The sequence below is a fragment of the Lissotriton vulgaris genome, chromosome 8 (genome assembly GCF_964263255.1).
Source record: "Lissotriton vulgaris chromosome 8, aLisVul1.2, whole genome shotgun sequence".
NCBI lineage: Eukaryota > Metazoa > Chordata > Amphibia > Caudata > Salamandridae > Lissotriton > Lissotriton vulgaris.
The window spans coordinates 1,396,029,357-1,396,041,551 of NC_141696.1; the positions used below are offsets into that span (position 1 = coordinate 1,396,029,357).

Here is a 12,195-nt window from a genome sequence, read left to right on the forward strand (position 1 = left end):
AGAAGTTGGCCTTTCTGTCTATAAAAGGTGAAATGACTGGCTGGCTTGTGATTGGCTGGAGCTGGCTAGTGTGCCAGGCTCCAGGAGTCAGGATGGGTCTGCCCAGTGGTGAATGGGATATCTGCATGTTGATGACCGGGGAGGGGAGCACCTGGGACCTGAATAGGGCTGGGCTTTCCCCACACAATTCTGGTTCCGCCCCCTGTGGTGCGACTGATGACCCTACCCATCCTGTGAATAGGCAGATGGGCTGAGCAAAACAAAGTGCTAAGGAACCAGTTGTATCTGGTTCGCCCCTTGCCTGCACCTTTAGACAAAGGATTTCTATGTATAAAAAGGGGCTATGTCCCCTTGCAAAATGTTATCTTGCCTGATCCTAAATTGGAAATGGGCCTGCTGCTGTTGGGCGCCAGGAGGAACCGCCACTGGGGACTGCCTCCCTGCCTGGAGGGTCCTGTGAGCTGGACCCTGGGTCCAGCCTTTGCCCCCCCCCCCACCTCCTGAAGGGGATATTAGCGCTTGGGAGAGCTTTGCTTGTCTTTCTTTATTCCCCTAGTGCTGGGAGCGCTTTTACTTTCCTGACAGCGCCTGGGGGAGCTTGAGTGACTTCAGGGAGCTATCTGTAGCATCGCGCTACTGGCGGAGAGAGGGGATTCCCCCGCCCTTGTGCCTACAAGCGGCTTCCCACGCCGCATATTTGCTGATTTTCTTAGTGCCTCTTAACGGGCGCCCACCCCGTTTTAGTAATTATCCCAGGAGCCTACCCCGGATATTGCCAGAGTGAAATCCCCACCGCTGGGCCCGGCAACAGCATGAAACTAGGCCTGACATGGGGCGGACCCGCAAGACGGAAGTGAGGCCTTGAAGTGAGGTGACGGGGCTCCCGTGTGAAGCCTCGTGTCTGCTGATCTGAGACCCGGAGTGCCACGAAGAGAGAGAGCCCCGAGGAGCGGGAGCTCTCGTTCCCCAGCCGCCCTGCCCGCCGCACTGGAAGAGGAGCCCCTGTGAATGGGGGGCTCCACAACGCGGCGTGGAGGCCAAAGTCGGCACCAGATGAAGCCCGACAGGAGTCCGGGTGAGTAGGTCTCCGGTTGTACAAGTGCGGGGCAGTTTCTGGTTGCATAGAGGGGCTACGGTTGACAGCGGGCCGCTCCCATGGACTTTCGGGGACATTGCTGTGTCTAGAGCCCACGAGAGGCTCTGGGGCATTTACTGGTCTTGAGTCCCCCGAGCGGGACTCCAACGACGGGGGCAGTTCTGCAGAGCCCACGTGAGTCTCAGGGCCCACTTGGTGATCTCGAGTCCTCAGAGTCCACGAGGGACTCCAACGTGCGGGAGCAGTTCTGTAGAGCCCACGAGGCTCCTGGGCATTTCCTTGATTACCGAGTTCCCAGAGAGGGGACTCCCAACGTCAGGGGCATTATTTAATTGTTCAGAGCCCCAGGGCTCCCTCGCGATTTGGGGGCAGTCCTGCTTTAGGGCCCACGTGGCTCACACCTTGTTTTGGGGGTACCGTTGTTTATTTCAGAGCCCCAGAAGAGAGCCAGGAGGCACGCTGGTGCCAGGCTCTCTGCTACAGCTGCCCAGCACTTAGTGGGCAGCTGCTTCGTTTAGGCCTGTTCCTTTGCGCATCTTTCCTTTGGCTGCCTGCGCAGCCTGCCCTGACTTTCTGGACACAGCGCGTTTCAATCCCTGGGGGCCAGTTGGCCTGGGGGACAGTTCAGGTGTTGTGCCCTTGCGTGGGGTACATGTTTTTGGCCCTATGTGATCTTGCAGTGTGAGAAGTTGGTCTGGTATATGATGTTCACTATTCTAGTGAACACCTTACACCAGTCCAAACAACCCTTATGGTGATGGTTGTAAAGTCAACCTTATAGACCAGCTATCCTAGAGGTAGCGTGGACAGAACAGTCTTAGGCTAAAAGACTCTTGAGGGCGTGTAAAGCCAGCTGTTTTACCATATGTAACCCCTTGAATATCACATGAAAGGACACCACACAGGATATATATAAAATATATATGTATTTATTTACTAACACACTCCTCTGAACTCTTTATGAGATCAGAGGCAAAAGCACATAACAAGTTACACTTAGAAATACTTTAAATAGCACAATTTACAGTCAGGCCCTAGAGGCGCGTAAGACCATATACTAAGTAAGTGGTACAAGAACCACGACTTGGGAAATGAGAAGGCCTAGGGCCTAGGGAATCACTGGGACTACACTATCTGACCCTTAGGTTAGGAGTAGGAGGCCGACAGGCGGCGCGTGCAGAGTCAGTACTCTCACGCGAGAGTCAATAGAAAATCAAAAGGAATGTAAAAGCTAAGTAAATGAAGATTTAGGACACTTCTGGTCTAGCTAGAAGGATACAGCTAAAAACTTAGACACTTGTATAGTCAATACCCTTGAGAGCACCGAAGTACTTGCGTTACCTCACCCACAGGAAGTGCGTGCATAGGTGTGAAGATGTGTCGGGTTTCACGGTTGAAGTCTATGGAGCCTGTGAAGAAAGATGCTGCAAGCGACCAGGAGGAAGATGTCCGGGTGGATCCAAGGGTGGATCAGAGTTGAAGACGACCTGAAAGCAGAGGGGACAGAGTCTAGGTCACTAGCCAGTGACCGGGTGGAACCAGGAAGGAACCAGACGTCGTCGAGGAGCAATCAGGTGCTGGGGTGAAGCTTGTCGTTGCAGCCACGCGGACCAGGAGGCGTCGAGGACGACCAGGTGCTGGAGAGGAGCTGTCCCACAAAGGTTCTCGCAGATGGAGGAGTCAGCTTCAAGATCGGAGCCAACAAGCCTAAGCAAAGGCAACCCACGCAGGATACACAAAGAGCTTCTGGTGCAGACCAGGAGGGTCTGAGGTACTTCACCTTTGCAGGGAAGCAAGTGCCAGTCTGGAGCAACCAGACCAGCGGTGGATTCTCAAAAGGATCGCCGTCGGAGGGCTACTAGCCAACGGGCCAGCAACTGGACAACGCGTCGAGCAGAACACAAGCAGAAGGGCCCCACGCAGATCTCGTGGAGTGTGGAGGGCTGGTCTTCGGTGCAGGTGGAGCTCTGTGTTGGGATGTCTCAGTCCCCAGGGCACAGCTTCGAGGAGGCCTCAGGAGCTGCGCTGTTAGCAAGTTGCAGACTTTCCAAGTTACCTGCTTCCACGGGTCCCGACGCCTTCCACGGAGCTCAGCTGTGCTGGAGCCATGCAGTGGGGTCAGAGGGATCCAGGAGTCGAGGTCTTGTCAGGCTCTGTGCTCGTGTTCCGTCGGGAACGGGGACAAAGCAAGCCGTCGAGTTGCTGGATGGTGCCTGGTTGCCCAGGGTGGTCACTCCTTTGCCACAAGAGAGATTTCTTCAGTCTTCAATGAATGTCGAAGGGTCCAGAGTTTCGTCTTCAGTCGATTCCAGGATTAATCTAAAGTCTCCTGTGCCAGCTCCTACCTTTATACAACTAAAGGTGGCTGGGTTGGTCACTAGGTCCTTCCTATGGGTGGGACCAGGAAGGGGGTGGTTACACCCCCTTTCCTTGGTGCAGTTTCGCACCAGAGCTGGGGCTGCAGTGCCCCAGCAACCGGTTTTAATTGGGGTATGCATGGAGCACCTAGAGTGCTCCAGGCAGTGTCTGATTCTATTCAGCCCTCCCTGTCCCAATACACATCCTCCTGTCTGGGGTGGTGCTCGCACCTCCCCAAGCAGGAAACCTATTGTCCAAACCTCCGTGACTGGAAGGATTCTCAGCAGCAGGAGGTCAGACTCGTGTCTGTGGCAGCAGCATCCATTTTGTGATGCTGGGGTTCTGGTTAACTTTAACCAGGAAAGTCAGAACTAACATGTCTTCTCCCTCTAGAAGGGTGGAATGCTACCCCCATCGCTAGAATTGGCGAGGGGGTAGTATTCCAAAGTGTATGACACCTTACACGACATGTTTTGATAAAGCCAAACCAAAGTTAGCATTAACAGCGAGGATTATAATGCACTTAAGAGTATATGGTATGGCTATCTCATAAAACAGCTATAAGGACATGGTTCCGAAAGCTGCAGACAGGCTCAGCTCATGCTAGAGCACCATCTCACACATAATCAAGCACTCTGCCTTCAGGATTGTTAAGGCCTGCCATAGTAGTGACTTATAGGTTACTATGTGTCTATATGTAAGTAGGTATAGTAATACTACACCTAAGCAAGGGGTGAATACACGACCTTGCCCCAGCTGAGTGATCAGCCAGTTGTGTCTATTTGAGTGGTCAGCCAGGGGTGGCACAAAACATGCTGCAGCCCCTGGTAGGCCTTGGTTACACCTATGCCCTGAGCACCTATGGTACACTTTTACAGGGGCTGACAAGGTGACCCAATTCCCAATTGTGTATGTACCTAGAGTACATGGCTTACATTTATTTAGAGAGAGTGCATCTGGGCTGTGGGTTTGATTAGCAGGCCCACAGCCACATCTAAGTTGAAAACCAGTAAAGCAAAAGCAAAAAGTGGGGGTGACCATAGGAAGCAGACCCTACTCTCCTACAAGCAGGGGTTATCTTTGGCGTGTAACTCCCTTGCCCTGACTAGAGTGGTGGTTTCTGCCTGACTTTGGCGCAAGCATTAGCCAACCGGAAATCCCATTTCTATCACCGGAGTAGTCGTTTTTTTCTCATATTGCGAGGATGCTTACCTATGTTCCATGCTCTCTGTAGAGAATTTTCTGTATGCCTTATAGGCATGTGTAGGTAAATAATGGATTATTTTTTCAGGAAGCCTTTTAATTTCCTAGATAAGCAGTAGGAATAGAGGAAAGGTCCCTGAACTGCAGTGCATCGTTCATTACTTGTCTAGCCAGTGTTCCCAGCTAGGACATTCTTCTATAAGTATGTCCTTCGTTTTATTTAGCAAGTTCCTGTCGCTGTTCCTCAGCAGGATGGACTTTAGACACTGGACCCTCAGGCACTGGTGGTACACAGGCTCCACTTTCTTATATTCTCTGTAGAAGGGGATTTTTCCTTCATTCTTGTACCCTGCTTGTTTGTGGCATATTTGCCACATTCCTATTATGTGCGGGTTATGCTCAAGAGACTGTTCTCTTATACCGCTGGTCTTGTTGTCCTTACACATATTCTTCCCTGTTCCAGTGGGAAGTTATCTTGCTTGTTGCATATGCGTTTGTTTATCCTTTTCTCCTCTGTTGCTTCTACATTATAGATACCAGAGGTGTTAACCTTATCTCTAGAAGTTTTTTCTCCGGACAAGAGTTGGTCTATTCCAATAATTGTGATTGTTGTCTTTGCAATGTTTCTGCTGAAACATTGATCAATGCTTTCTCCATTGTAAATGTGTAAAATTCCTTTTACCTGTATTTCTCATGGCAGGTTTAGGTTGCATACTTGTTTTCTACAACAAGTAGCTATGGCTCATTGGCATTGGCTGTTGACTCTGATGCCTAAGCCCTGTCTGACCATGCGTGCGGATACCACCAGGGGAGCTGCGCAGTATTTGTTTCTAGTAATGTTGTCTTCCAACACATTTTTATTCCACTTCCATGTGTAACTTTTTCCACTCTTTTCAATGGCTTACTGTCTTCTGTTGATGATGGCCTTTACCACAGTTTTTATGGTGAAGCATCTGCTTCCTCACCTAAATTCCTAGGGCCGCCCGGACGCTCTATCTTATTCTAGGCTGGCTAGTTCTATTAAGGGACTTTTAGTAGGATCAGTTTGCAGACCCTCCTCTGGGGATGGTATTGCAGGGCATCTAATTCAAAGGTAAAGAATCTGCAACTAGATGTCTCAGTCAGATGAAAAAGTTACTTACCTTTGGTAATGCCTTATCTGTTAGAGACAGGATCTGAAAGAAACACGTAGTGATGGATTCCTTACCTTAGAATTACTCCCAGGCGTCAGACTGGATCCAGAAAGTTTTTGTCAGCAGTACCCCTGCGCATCGGTAGGCGTCGTTGTGCGGCTTTGCGTGCGTCGTTGGCGCTGTGATGACGCCGTAGGAGCTACTTAGACACGCCCACACGCGCTGACATCAGTTCTTTCTTTATCCGCGCCAGCAAGCGCAGATCCGGGAAGAGCAAGTACCCCCAGTCAATTTTTGACTGACTTTTACCAGGCCTTTTACCTCATCTTTTCGAGTCAATCGACTCCTGGTGTCGTAGGGATTCCCGGTTTCAAGAACTGTGGGGACTGTCATCGTATGATGTCGGTGACTGACCCCCCACCGCGTGTGTCTCTACTGCCTGGGGCGCGACCACGACCCCAAGTCGTGCCCCGACTGCCGGGCCATGGCGCCGAAGGTCTTCCGGAAGCAGTCCCGAAAGTTGCTTGAAGCACGGTAGTCGGCTCTTCGCCGCTCAAGGTCCCGGTCCCGTGGGAGGTCGAGGTACCGGTCGCGGAGTCGTCATCACCACTCCTCTTGATCTAAGTCTTCGCACTCGGGGTCAGGTACGTCGAAGCATTCCAAGAAGAAGTCGAAGAAGCATTGTCGCTCTTTTACTTCCCGCCGCGCGACGTGGCTGAGGGTGCGGGCGGTGCCACCCTCTGCAGCTCTGGGCGGTGCCACCCTCTGCAGCTCTGGGCGGTGCCACCCTCTGCAGCTCTGGGCGGTGCCACCCTCTGCAGCTCTGGGCGGTGCCACCCTCTGCAGCTCTGGGCGGTGCCACCCCCTGCGGCTCCGGCTGAGCTTGCCACATCGCCCCCAGTCTACTCCCCTTCCCGGGTGCGTGGGTGACGCTGGCTCAGGTGCAAGAGCTTCTTACTGCCATGGCCTGCCTCTTTGGGCCGTCTGGCCCCGCCGGTGCTCCTACAGGCCCCGCGGGCCCGACGGGGGGTGGGGGGGGTCCTGCCTTACCATCTTCAGCGGCTCCAGCCCGATGTCACCGCCGGCTCCCCAGGGATTTGGGATAGGTCCCGGATCGACACCGGTTGACCTCGTGACACCTCCACCGGCGCCACCGTCTCTAGCATGTGAATCTGCAGCAAATAGATGCTTACTAGGTGAGTAACATATTCCTACTGTGTTACGAAGGCCATCTTGGGGAGCTTGAAATCTGGTGCCTCTGGTCTTACACTGAGAGCATGCTCCTCATCAACTTTTAGTTTCAATCAATCCTTCGGTCTCTGAAAGTCTATCTAGGGAGTAGCCCTTGACCTCTTACCTGATCTGATCAGCCACTCCTCTGCAACAGCACAGATGGACCACTCTCGGCACTCCAGATGAGCAGGCGCGATCAGCACAGAGGGACCACTCCCGGCACTCCAGATGAGCAGCCGCGATTCAAGCCCGGTCCTTGCCAGTCCTTTGCTGCGCTCTGCACCTTCCACTCTTGCCTGCTAGTGCCCTTTCCTCTGCCTTCCAGTTGCTCAGTCTCATCTTTGCCCTGTACTCTATCTTCTTGGCCTTTTTCTTTTCTTCCTCTCTGCCCATTTGTTCTTCTGCTCCTTTTCTTTCTCTGCCCTTTACTTTTCCATTATTTTCTCTCTCAATTCCCTTATTTTTCTTTGCTTCCTGCTCCCGCCTTGCTGCTCTCTCCACTCCTCCCCCGCTCGCTGTGCTGTTTTCCCGCTGCTGACTTGTTAGCTCAGGTCCCCCTCTCCCCGCCCAGTCGCTGCCCTCCTGGTTCCCGGACAGCCCCTCCTTTCTCCCAGATATACTTAATGAAGGCTGCATGCAGCTGCACCGAAGGTAAACCTGTCTACACCCGTCCGTGCCTGGACCACACCCAGCACCAGGACCCCTAGATCTCCAGCCCGCCACCAGAACTTAGCCGACGAGATTCGGCACCTCAAGCCACTTCTACACCGCCCAGATACAAGATGATCCACTGCGTTCGACTCCACAAACACGGCGGAGGCATCGCCATCATCAACTAGGACTCATTCAACTGTACCCCTTCAGATGACAACACTACACCTATCACGGAACACCTCAACTTCCAGATGAAACCAGATGCCAAAACCACCTTCAGAGGAGCCCTCACCTACAGACCTCAGCTTCTTCTTCTCCATCCCGGATTCCATTGCCCCCCTAGTATTAGACTCCAACCACTACATCTTCCGGAGAGACCTGAACTTCCATCTCGAAGACCCTAAGGACACCAAATCCACCCCACTTCTTGGAAACATGGGCATCATTGCCTTTCTCAATTTGTCATTGCCCTCACACACATTGCAGGACACACACTGGGCCCCATCTTCTCCACCAGCTGCAGAGCCAAATCCTCACACACCATCGAGCTGACCTGGACAGACCACAGCATCGTCCACTTAACCACTGACGACCTTCAAAAAGCGCAAAACAAAACTTCCCGCCCTCCCTTGTCGCAATCGGGGCAAAGTCACGGAACCCCTTTGGACCACGACCCTCAGAGAAGCAAGACCGTCCCCTTTGAGACCCTTGAACTCTGTGTCCAAAACTTCTCCAATTCAATCTCCGCTGCCGCAGACACCATCGCCCCCCGCAGAAGAATGCTACTAACATCAGACCCACCAAGTAAACCAGTTTGTTCACCCCTGAGCTGCCTACCCTGAAACACCACTGTAAGAACCTGGAGAGACACTGGTGATCCAACAAGACCCCTGCCAACATCGACTCCTTCAGTTCTGCCCTCAACAGCTAGCACCACCATCTCAGAGAGACCAAGAAAGAAGCCCTCACCACCCGCATTGCGGCGAGCACCAATCGCACCTAGGAACTTTTCAGCATCGTCATATAATTCTCCTGACCCTCCACCACTAAAAACATGATCCGCCCCTCCCAAGCCCTCTGCGACACTCTAGCAGACTATTTTCACTGCAAGGTATCTGACTTGTACAGCAACTTCGACCCTCAGCCCACCATCCTCAACTACCGCCGCAGCCAAACCAAGGACCCCTGCGCCTGGCTACCCCCTGATGTGACAAGCCACACTCTACAAGACCAACTGATTGATTGATTCCTGGTGGCTGATTGGGTCAGGCTAGTGTAGTACTAAGAGTTCCTGAGCATTTACTTTATGATCCAGCTACTCCTCCTGGAGGACCACTCAAGCAGAAATGGAGTGTCCTACACAAGAATCTCCACAACCTACACCTCAAAATATGGAGTTTAGGCGGCAGAAGTTGAATTGTTTCACTTGCCCATGAAGTAAGTGTTATCATTCTTGCATTCAGATGCCAGTCCAAGAAATCCATCTCCTCCAGGTGCTCATAAAAGATTGTGGCTTGGTGTGGAGTCTGTCATCTTGACTCTCTACAGGCCAGACTTTATGATGTATTGTTTTTATCAGTGGCCCTGCAAACTCTTGCAGTGGGAATAGTTAAGGGTTACTTGCTGCCCCTTTTAGATTTGATATTTTTCATGATCAACCTTGTATCTTTAAATCACTGGTTATAATGCATTTTCTGAAGTCCTGATGCATGTGTTCCTTCCAAAACAATTTGCCATGTCTCGGTGAGGCCTGAACCGAGTTAGTCTGTATGTTCCTTATATGCACGCCTTTTGAGCTTATGCACAGTTGCTTGCTAAGGCTTCTGACTATATCGAGGCAACTTTATTATCACTGTCACTTCTGTGTACTGCATATTTTAATTACAGGCACAGTCTGTGCAACTTCCCTGCTCCACTTTCTTCCCGGGCAAATTGGTGCTGAGGACTCTGGCTGCCTCTCCCTGCCAAATCTGTAATCAACCTTCCATGCCAGTCTATCAATTTACTATGCTGGCATTTTTCACTCGTTACACCACTCGAAAGAGGAGGAGAGGCTTCATCAGCTTGACCCTTATAGCCTTGAGTTTTTTACATTAACCATATGAGAGGCTATCATGTGGATTATCAGCTCTTTCTGGGGATCTCTGGGGGTTATTTAAGGCAAGTTAATGCAAAAGAGGACTTTGTCCAGGTGGCTGGTCCTCTATGTTAAAGTGTGCTAGGAGCTGACTAAGAAGGAACCCTAATAAGGCCTGCAGGCCCATTCCTTCAAAGACCAGGCCTATATCTGCATTGGTAAGGGAGGTGCGTGTTCTGTAAATATGCCGGACTGGGACATGGGTGCACATGTGTACAAAACGCTCATGCCTTGACAGTCTGGCCCAGCAGAATGGCCATTTTGCCTGCTCCGTCCTGATAGATTGCGTAATCTGACTTCAATTCTCAAACCCTCCATCTTTGGGAGTTACTGCTGTGCCATCTATTCTACAGGCATGTAATCTGTGGTTAAAAGTTTCTGTCACCAAAACAAGTTACAAACTTTCAGTAACACACTTTGTTCTGGATACTCTAACCTGAAACTGTTCACTGCCCTCTCACATCAATGTTCTGTGGAGTGGACCCCTGAACCTCATAATAAGCTTCTGAGTTAGATTTTGGCACACTGCTACCTATAGTTTTATTCATTGTGCTCTGCATCTGAGGGCGCGGAGGGGGAAGATTAAGCAACTGACATAAGCAAAGAGGCAGTACTTATATGCCACTCAATCACTTTTAGGACAATACTTAGTCACCACCGCCATATAGTCCAAATTCCTGGTGAATGGTGATCATTGTTGAAAAGATATCCATAAATCTCCATATCTAGTCTGGCACCTGGGAATATTGTAAAAGTAAGGAGTCTGCAGTTGGAGCGTCAATCATTTAGATTGTTAATTAAGGTAAATAACTTGTTCTTCATGATGGGACTTAGAACACTCATCTTACGTTCTTGGGGCATTGTGGATGTCTACCATGAAAAGGAAGGTTATTTCCATCTACTTCAATTTAGTGGACTGATTGGTAACGAACATCAAATATATAGTCACAGTATCAAAATTAACTGTTTTAGTACTGTGGATGATAGGCATTAACTTATTAACACCTGTACACGTCAAGTTAAGACTGTTTGCAAAAATAGAGCTCAAAAGACAATGGCTATTTGTTCAGACAAGGGTGTGATACATTTCTAGGGGTTTGTTCCCAAAGTCAGTGCCTCAACTGCATTGACTGTGATTAAGATTCAGGTTTGATGAGAATAAGAGTTTCATGTGATTTTATGGACAAACATATTCATAGATACCAATTCTGAGAAACCACTTCACCGAATACTTTAATCAGTATTTTAAAGAAGAATGGTATTTACCATTTTGTAGGAATACATTCATAGAATTGGTTTTGCATTTGCCTTGTGCAGACTTTAATTCGAAGACGTAAATTAATGGATCTTGAAAATAGTTTCTCTTGCAGTGTTTCTATAAGTTTTTCATATATCTCTTTCCCGTTCCATCCAGTGCTCCACCTTTTTATCACCTTTTCGCACAGTTCTTTATGTGTTCACTTATTCTGCCTCCTTCCTACTATCTTTTGACTCCTTTTTGTCTTGCTGCAATATTAAACATATGTTCCCTTAACCAAATACGCTGTTGGAGATCGCTTTTTTTCCTCTTCTCTGTGGTTGTATTTCCGTAATTTATATCAACATGTTTTTTTCCTTTCATTTAATTCTACCATTAAATAAGTTTTTAATTATTGGGTTCTTGGAAATAAATTCTTTGCTATGAACTTAAATTCTACAATGGATGACAGTATTTATTAAGTGAATTTAAGACATATCTTTTAAAAAGTAAATCAGTTGGCGCTAAAGAGGTATATCGGCCATAGTCGCATTAATTAATTGTGTACCTATTCAACAGATAGGTGGAGCACCCACGCAGCTCTCAGATATAGTCATGAAGCACCATTGCTTTGGTTTAGATGGAAAACAAATCAATCAAATGAAGCCAATGTTCTGAGTCTGCTCTGTCGATGTAAAAGGATCGTTCCTCTTGAAGCTGCTCCCTCTGTCTGTCATGAGCATCAATTCTTCTGGGATTTATTAGAGGTTTAAGACTCAACAATGTCTTGAACTTGGGACTATAGAGAGGGATCCACAGAAGGGAACTAGCACAGTTTAAACATCTGCGTTTTTGTGGTAGTGACAAGTCTAGGCCTGCTCAAGATCTTGGACCTCCATCACTTTAATTACCAAAGATGTACTTTGCAATGATTACAGCTGCTAAGATCTAATAAATTCTACAGCTTGCAAGCAACCTCTTTGCAGTACAACTCAAAAGAGCATTGTCATGGGGGAGTTACATGAAACTGGTCCCATGATGCTTGTTTCTGCTCCATGTGAGACCTGGCTTGGCAGTTCGGGCTGGACTGTTCCCATGAGGAACAGGGTCAAGAGTAGTTTGCATATGGATGGGTCTGAACTGG

At 49.4% G+C, this 12,195-nt stretch overlaps 1 protein-coding gene across 1 annotated transcript in view; it reads left to right on the forward strand.

The window, feature by feature from the left end:
* Positions 1-12,195, forward strand: part of LOC147698809 (E3 ubiquitin-protein ligase TTC3-like) — a 1,497,644-nt gene that overhangs the window by 824,717 nt on the left and 660,732 nt on the right. The gene's annotated exons all lie outside the window — the stretch shown is intronic.